Below are 9,594 nucleotides of genomic sequence, written 5' to 3' on the forward strand. Positions count from 1 at the left end.
CCTCCTCATCTAGGTGGCCCAATTACTGGTATTGTTACTAGATATTTGTAACACAGGCAAAAGGGAGAAATGTCACCTTCCCTTTTTATACACTTGGAATCAAATATAAGATGCTTACCTTTACAAAGGAAGTAAGTGACTGTTCCCTGGTAATAGCCTAAAGAAGAGACGTCGTATTTAAATACGAACAACTGGGATGTAACCAAACAGCTTACTTAATGGACTGTGCTCTTTTTGTCAGGCTTATTAGGACCTTGATTGTTTTAGTAGGCTTCCTAAAATAATTTGTGCTTTTCTTTATCCTTTACTTCAGGGAATATTCTTTCTGGCCTTTTTATGACCCTTCACAAGGACAGTAAGTTACACCATGACATCAACTTTTTTTCCAAAATGTGTTCCAATAGTTGTTTTGAGAAAAAAAGAAATTTTCTGTGGTTAAATACACTTGGGAAACATTGGATTAAAGTAACGTAAACAGGTTTTTTCACTTTAGGACCTCCCAAACCTTTAATATGCTGTGTGTATTACGAATCTTGTGACACACAGCACATAGTGCTTCCCAAACCCATTTTTCTGTAGAATTCCTTTCTCGGGGGCCAGCTGACAAGCAAGGGGGCCAAGTGCCATCGGGACACACGTTAAGAAAATCAGAATTAGACTAAGAACCAAAGAAGCAACAAAGGCATAATATTGACTTTGACCAACAGCAGTGGGCTTGAGTGCGTTGACAGACTTCAGCTGGAACACGTGTAAATCTGGTATATTAAAGAATGTGTTGCTTTTCAAAATACACCGGAGGACCATAGCATGCCGCCAGTGGGAGCTGGCCGTGCCGTCAGTGGCTAGTAATGAGGTAGAAGAATGAGCCTATGCGTTGGTCATACAGATGCGAAATGATTGCGAGTTTTCTTGGGCGTATCATGGAATGCAGTATTGCTTTAGGCTTGGGAAAAGGTTCAAGGTAAAAGACATTGTCCTGGAACTCAATAAAGGGACTCAAGGAGCAGCAGCACCAACAATTAAAGACTTTTGTATTAAGAGACTGATTGTGCTGGGGAGCCTGGGTGGCTCAGTTGGTGAAGTGTCTGACTTGATTTCCGCTCAGGTCATGATCTCACGGTGGTGAGATGGAGCCCTGTGTGGAGCCTGCTTAAGATACTCTCTCTTTCTCTCTCTCTCTCCCTACCTACCCCCCCCCCAGAAAAAAGAATAATCATGCTGTCTTCCAAAAAACCGTCCTTAAAGATCACAAAAGGTTGATTAATGACTGTGTTAGTCAGGGTCCTTCAGAGAATAAAACCAGTAGGATATATAATATATCCTCAAAACTCAAGCAGGCACCTTCGAGACTGTTGTCTCAGGTTGACTAACCAACTGATACTTCCAGAGAGTCTTAGTTCAGCCTCTTTGTCACAATTTCGTCGCAGTGGAAACCAGTAGACTCTTGGGGTGTTTCACCTCACTGTAAAATGGGTCTCTGGCCAGACTTGGGCGAGAGATCAGGAAATGCAGACCAAAATTAAATTGTAGGGGATTCCTTTTCTCTACTAAACAGAGTAGAGATCCAAATGCAAGGTCTAGTGTATGACCTTAGGTAAGCCGTTTACTGGGTGGTCTCGGTTTTCTCATCTATGAAAGGGAAACGATAAGGAGGTGACGGTCTTAACGTAGCTGAAACATAATAGGCTCTCTTCATGACACCGTAAGGGACACCCGGACAAATGGAACTGAGGAGAGTGGCCAGGATGGTGAGAAGGGTGGAAATCCACACGTGTTTGAAGAAAACGGGCATAGTTAACCAAATACAAAAATACTTTGCGTGGCAAGATAACTGTCTTTGACTCTTCCAAAAGCTATTCTATGGAAAAAAATAATAATAAATTAAAAAAAATTTTTTAACGTTTATTTATTTTTGAGACAGAGAGAGACAGAGCATGAACGGGGGAGGGTCAGAGAGAGGGAGACACAGAATCTGAAACAGACTCCAGGCTCTGAGCTGTCAGCACAGAGCCCGACGCGGGGCTCGAACTCATGGACCGCGAGCTCATGATCTGAGCCGAAGTCGGCTGCTTAACTGACTGAGCCACCCAGGCGCTCCAGTAATAATAAATTTTAAAACCTGGGCCAGGGGGTGAAAGGGACAAGAATCCTATCAAGGAAGATTTTTTTCAACAGAGCTATTTTGTGATCTAATGGTATGACGGTGAATTTCCCATCACTAGAGAATTGTGATAGAAAACAAATGACCACTTACGTTATAAGTACATCAGGCTTCAAATGGGAAGTGCAATTGGAAAACATTAAGCTTGTCTTCAACCTGGAAATTCTAATTCTTTATGTGTATCTTGATTATCTTATTTAAAAATGAACTAACGTATGAGAAAAAGAGGTTTTGGTTTTTTTTTAATTCTTTTTTTATTTTTGAGAGAGAGCGAGATGGAGAGAGTGCAAGCAGGGAAGGAGCAGAGAGAGGGAGACACAGAATCCCCCACAGAGGGTGACTGTGGAAATTATCTGCGTGACAGAGAAGCTCATCAGCTACATCATTTAGAGCATCTGGCTCAGTGCCAGATGGACCCACAGACCAAGAAACCATCCTACAGAAAGCTCAGCATGTGACACTTGTTAGACTATCCCAACTCTTGAGTTCTGCAGCCTTGCACATGTGCATTGTCAAGTAAATAGCATGCATTTTGGACATACGGTACAAAACATTAGCACACATTTCAGTGCTGGAAGTGTTTTTAATTTTCTCAGCTTTATTCACCGTCAAGTAACCTATGTGTCACCAACCTTGTCCTGCAAACAGTTCACATTTACCACAGAATGATGAGTACACTCAGAATGACTCAACTGGGGGCATTTTTGGAGGGAAATGACATCTCATTTATATTGAGCCCAGGTTTTTTTGGTCTAACTTAAAATTTCAAACTATTCCTCCTCGATGGTCTGCTGGATAACTTTTGGCTTACCTAGAAGAGCCTGTCTTTCTTGGCAAGGCAAGCAGAGTTGGTGGTGGTCTTTGTTAAATCTTCAACAGGTTTTTGGGGCGCCTGGGTGGCTCAGTCGGTTGAGCGTCCGACTTCGGCTCAGGTCATGATCTCACGGTCCGTGAGTTCGAGCCCCGCATCGGGCTCTGTGGTGACAGCTCAGAGCCTGGAGCCTGCTTCGGATTCTGTGTCTCCCTCTCTCTCTCTGCTCCTCCCCTGCTCACATTCTGTCTCTCAAAAATAAATAAAGATTAAAAAAAAATAAATCTTCAACAGGTTTTTATTCTGATAGCAGTTATGAGTGTGACCCAATGTCCTGTCTGACCCCTTGAGTTTGAGGCCAAGCTGCTATAAATGATTCAGGAGGGCTCTTTAGATGCAACAACTTTAAATACAGAGAGAACAGGAAAGGAAAGAACCCCAGAGACATATAAGAAACCCTGTTGTTCGGGAAATAACGACCACCAACTGCCGAAATCCAAGAAAAAGCCCCAGGACTGAAGCCGAGAGGAGTGAAAAGAGTTGGTAAATAAGGAAGAGAATTACGGGAGGCCTTGTTAATACTTTCCAAGGAGGAAATATGTGGTCAGGAAGTGGTTTAAGACTATTCAAGGAGGGGCGCCTGGGTGGCTCGGTCAGTTGAGCGTCCGACTTCGGCTTGGGTCATGATCTCGCAGTTGAGTTCGAGCCCCGTGTCGGGCTCTGTGCTGACAGCTCAGGGCCTGGAGCCTGCTTCTGATTCTGCATCTCCCTCTCTCTCTGCCTCTTCCCCCGCTCATGCTCTGTCTCTCTCTGCCTCAAAAATAAAGATAAACATTAAAAAAAATTAAAAAGACTATTCAAGGAACCCAAATCTATGAAAAAACAGAATGAAGAAATAGGGAATATTCACTTAAATAAAGTAAATCATGCAGAGGGAATCCTAACCCACCTCATACATGATCGCTTGGAATCTGCCTCCAGAAACCCTGCATTATCTGAGAGTGTCTGAGGGATGGAGAGGCAGATGAGAGAAAAAAATTGATTATGACGGCCTTCCTGACGGCATGGAGATATACTTTATCACCTATCTGTGTAAGGCTTGCAGGCCTTGCTTCTACATCATCCTAAAGCAGTCTGCCCATGACGTTGGGTAGTCTTGGCAGAGGCAAGGAGGAGAAAAAAAATGTCAATAAAAAACAAGCTTTAAGCTCCCAATTGGTCTCCCAGTGGAAAATGGCTTCCAGAGGCCACCTAAGGAAGGAATCTCTGGGAGCACTCCTTTAGTCTGCAGCCAGTGCTCCAGCTCTTTCCCAGAGCTCACTCCTCTTCCCCAGAAGGAAGAGAAATCCAAGTTCTCCAAGCTGAGGCTAAGACATGGCAAGGAATATAGAGATGGATTGAGAATGGGTGAAGTCCCAGAGAATTCTTCTGTCTTAAGACTTTGGTCCTCCCATAAGCCTGCAAGGCAATACGATGATGTCATGACTAGAAACGCTCAGCATCCGCTACTCCAAAAGGGAAGAAATGGAAAAGTAGAGCGTGGGAGTCCAGAGTTCAGTCCCAACATCCAAAAGCGAGAAGGCCTCCTGGCTTCCCTAAACCATTTTGAGGAGCCAGTGATTATCAACACCTCGTAACACTCTGGCAGCTTCCATACTAGAGGTCCCAGCAATAATCCCATCTGCAAATCCAGGCCCAGGCAACAGTCGTTCCGAGAGCACTTGCCCCCAGTTGCTGGGCTAGGCTGTGTTACCAGGAGCTGGCAGAATACACAGCTATGAAAAATGACATCTCGAGGCTGTAGGTGTTCAGTGTCACAGAGACAGTACAAGGCCTGTGAGTTTTCAGAGCCAGAGACAGCCGATGACAGCCTCTTGAGCTTCTGTCCTTCAATTCCAAGCTAAGTGGGTGCTCCGGTGACCTCTAGCTTTGGCTGTGTCCCAAAGGCTTACGGTAGAGATACAAACCCAGTCAATAGTATATAAACCAGGATTGTGCGGTCACTGCAAAACCAGTCATGCAGGATCTACAGTTGTAGGATGTGGGCAGCATTCTGACAATGGCAGTGATTGACTGAGGGAGAAGGGAATGAGCCAAGCAAGCACATCCTATTTACTGATTCTTAAATAGGTCACCTGCCTTTTCTCTCTCTGACTTTATTAATGTTTTTAGGACCATAGAACCATTTAGCAATGGAAAAGACCATTGTAACTTATTACCTGACTCTCTGCCTAAGTTCTGTGGCTAAGATGAGAGAAAAGAAACTACCGGCTTTGGGGAACTATATAATACAATTTGGAACTTACGATCTAGTTTGGAACATCAGATGAATAGACAAAATGCCTTGATACCTGGGGAGCGAGGTGGGGATGTGATAGAGCATTAGGGGCTGGAGAAGCAAGATGGGTTAGGGGCCCAGAGGAGATACAGAAGAAGCTCAGGTCAGACATACAAGGTTTGGTTGTGTTTGGGACCTGGTTATCTGGCAAGGCCGAAGGGAGGGGCATTTTGTGTGGGGAGTATAGAGTGATTCACCTAATAAATATAGAAGGTTCAGTATTGAGGAGTCATTGTAAAAAAGAGAAGCCAAGTAGAGAGGTTAAGAACATGATTTGGTGGCTTAGTTGGTTGAGTGTCTGACTCTCGATTTTGGCTCGGGTCATGATCTCATGGTTCGTGAGTTCGAGCCCCATGTCGCCCTGTTGGCACAGAGCCTGCTTGGGATTCTTTCTCTTGTTCCCTCTCTGCCTCTCTCCCCCCTCAAAAATAAAGAAATGAACTTAAAAAAAAAAAAAAAGAACATGGGTTTGGAGACCAATTTGAATCCCAGCTGGATTTCCTTGTAGCTGTGTGACCTTCATCAAGTTATCTCAACTTTGGAGTCTCAGTTTCTTCCTCACCTGTGAGATGGTGCCGTTCACCCCATCAGGTCGTGAGGATCTGAAGAGAAAACCCATGTTCAGTGCCTGGATGGGCAAGCTGGCAACAAAGATTAGCTCTTATGTGTTTTTAGTCTCCATGAGAGTAGGGACTCTGTCTGTCATTGTTTCTTAACGCAGCACATAATGAACTGGCAACACATGTCCTGGAATAAGTGAGTATTGAAATATATACTTATATATAAATAATATAAACATTTAGGTTGAAATATGTGTATGTTTAAATATGTACAAAATATACATATTTACATATAAATAATGCAAATGAATGAACAAAAGATCCGAAAGAGCAGAGTAACCCAAGTGAACATACTCATAATCACGTCACCAAGAAGGGTACCAAGTTTCTTTAAACCAGTTGTCACATTTACTTAGATAGAAATTCCTCCTCATGGGTATTTCCTCCTTCAGTCATGGGAAACGCAAACAAACAAAACACGAAGAACCTGATATCTCATTGATGGCATCACAATTAAAAAGAGGATTATCCGAAGGAATTATCTATGGTAACATTATCATGTTCAAATAAATCCAATTATTCATTTGTAAAAGTTCAGTGAGCGTTCAGGTTTCTCTGTAGAAAAACAACAAAGATCTCTGTCCATTATGTAAAAACTCTAGCTACTTTGTTTAGGCATACAATAGAGAGAGCTATGGTACAATTTCAAGAAGAGTATTTTTGTTGTTGTTGTTTTTACTGATAAACAATGCCCCATGCAATTATGATTAGTTATAATAGCCAAGAAAAGAATCAATTTGATATTGAATTCCGTTCGTTAGTTTATTGTAACGTAAGTGAATTGGAGTTTAAATCTGACTCTGGACATGCACCTGGAATAGTTTATGTAGCATCTGACTGCAAAAAACAAATGGATTTGGCTAGCAGGTCAAGAGGACAAGTGTTAGTGATATTACCTTCATACCCATTGAGGGCCTTGGACGTGTGAGATCTCATCAGATTCACAGATCCAGGGATGAGGGCAGGTCGTCTTGAAGTCCATTTTGGAATCCTGTCTACCACTAGCCTTCATTGTTATCCGTGACCCATAATCATTGATCTCTCTCCACGCGCCTAGACCAGTATCTTCCGCGGAGAATCCTGTTCAAAGGGGAAGTTCTTTTGGCTTGCCACGTTCAGACAACTGCTTAGTTCAATTCTCTCCTTCATTTGGCCTACACAGGCATACCTAAAGTCTATTTCACTCAAATGAGTCTTTAAAATGTGCTCCAGACCCAGCGTTAAGAGACTTGAAATCATGATTCAATTTCAAATTCTTGCTGTTTTACCCCATCTTGTTACTCGCAGAATGATGCAGAGTGAGTCTGAGCTCACAATGATGTCAGCTAACTTCCCAACTAATGCCGTTCCACGGGCCCCAGATCTTTCAATGCGTACAAATTGGAATTGGAATTGGAAAAACTTTCAGCCAATTTGTAGCAGGTTTTCCAGAGAAGTGTTTTTCACTGACATTGTGGAAACCTAAATAGACTTCTCCCTCAGGATCGTCGTAAGAGTCTGGAAATATCAATCAGCCCTAAACACAGTCCAAGAGTTTAGGTTTTCTGGTTTTTACAAACTGTCAGTTTTGATTTTTATTGAGCAATAAGAAGTTTAGTTGTTTATTGGAACAAACAAGGCTGGGAACAATTCTTTCCAAGTGCTGGATCTTTCTATTCACTTTAACTAAATAAAGTATTCCTGGTATGCCCATAAGAGGCAAGAATGTACAACCGGAGAGCCTGCATTCGCAAAAGGATTCGCGATGTCTCTTGCGGGTCATTTCCCCATGAACCGCCTACTTGCGTCTTGTTTTCTTTTTAAATCTTTGCAGATACAGGTCGGATACAAATTCTGATTCCCTTTTGGTAAAATTGGAAGATACTTCAAAAATGAGCAAACAGAAGAGGTGAGGATGTTTTGTGGACACTCGCGTGCTGTGGCCTGTCAGTGGCCCATAGCGATAAAAGCATCAGTCGCTGACATCCCGGATGAGGGTGTAAGCATAGTGAGGCCATAAGCTTAGAAAATGAAGGAACCTTGCCCTCTCTCAAGAGAACCATGTTTTATTATATTCTCTTATTTTAAAAACAAGGACGACTTATTTTTGCTATCATTTCATTAAAAAGCCCACACATTAAGATACGGATGTAGGCATATTATAAGAGGACCAAGTCTTCCAGGCTCCAATGAACCTCCCTGGCCTTTAGCTGGTGAACGGTCAGGGAGGAAGTGATCTTTTTCTTTCTCTTCACCATTCTAGAGGATCCTCTCTTCCCAGCATACACCAGAACCAATAAGAATGCCTCTGAATAGAAATGTATTTCTTCCACCATTTTTTCTGTACATGTTACGGAAATTTCTTTCTTTAGCCTGATCACACATTTTCACATTCAGTAAGTTCAATGGATGGGTTGGTGGTTTTAGAAACCAGTCCTGACCACCCATCATAATGCCTTGGGATTCCTTTCTCATTTGACTTAGTGACTTAGTGACATAAATACATGTGCAATCCTCTACTCTGTCCTAAAGGGACCAGTCTTTTTGGCATAATGTTCTCAAAAACTGTTGAGAGGTGCCTGGATGGCTCAGTCGGTTAAGCGTCCAACTTCGGCTCAGGTCGTGATCTCACAGTCCGTGAGTTCGAATCCCACATCAGGCTCTGTGCTGACAGCTCGGAGCCTGGAGCCTGTTTCAGATTCTGTGTTTCCCTCTCTCTGACCCTCCCCCATTCATGCTCTGTCTCTGTCTCAAAAATAAATAAACGTTAAAAAAAAAAATTGAAAAAAAACTGTTGAGTTCCCAGTGACAAATCAATGAATCTTTTTTTTTCCCCCTACTTCCTGGATCTCTTGATGGGCCTCAGATGAAAATAGAAAGATTCACCCTACTGTTTTTGAGCATGTTTTGCTGCTTTGGGTAAGAATCTTCTTGGGCAGGGGCGCCTGGGTGGCTCAGTGGGTTGAGCGTCCCGCTTTGGCTCAGGTCATGATCTCACAGCTCGTGAGTTCGAGCCCCACGTCGGGCTCTGTGCTGATGGCTCAGAGCCTGGAGCCTGCTTTGCATTCTGTGTATCTCTCTCTCTTTCTGCTCCTTCCCTGCTCACATGCTGTCTCTCTCCCAAAAATAAAGATTAAAAAAAAAAAAAAAAAAAAGAATCTTCTTGGGCAAATTGCTTGAAGCATAAGGCAAATCTTGTGAGAAACTCCCCAACTCAGCCCAATTGCTGTGTTGTGTGGACTGTCACAGTGACAAATGAGCTATTATGTAACTCCAAGAATGTTTTAGCTGAAAGGGGTCGCAGACCCTATTTGACTCAAACTTCTCATGCTGTGTGCAAGGCGACTGAGATTCAGAGAGGCTTAATGAGTGAGCCAATGTCAGCCTCCCAGTGGAGAGTTTGAAGATCTTCTATCAGAGGGCCCCATTTTAAGGTGTAGTTCAAACTCATCCGAGTTCCTCCAAAAAGGATATAATCATGAATAGACGCCCGGTTTTGATGTTAATTTTAACCACATGTCCCACAGTCAGGGTTAGTGCCTAACTGGCGCTTCTACACGCTCCTGCTGAAGCATATAAACTGTCAGGAAATTAAATTTTGCTTCATCCTTTGTCTGATAGAAATGGAATCTTTGAGGGGCGCCTGGGTGGCGCAGTCGGTTGAGCGTCCGACTTCGGCCAGGTC

This window comes from Lynx rufus, unplaced genomic scaffold (assembly GCF_022079265.1).
Source record: "Lynx rufus isolate CCGP_SWC_20201006 ecotype Redwood Valley unplaced genomic scaffold, mLynRuf1.p SCAF_20, whole genome shotgun sequence".
Taxonomy (NCBI): domain Eukaryota; kingdom Metazoa; phylum Chordata; class Mammalia; order Carnivora; family Felidae; genus Lynx; species Lynx rufus.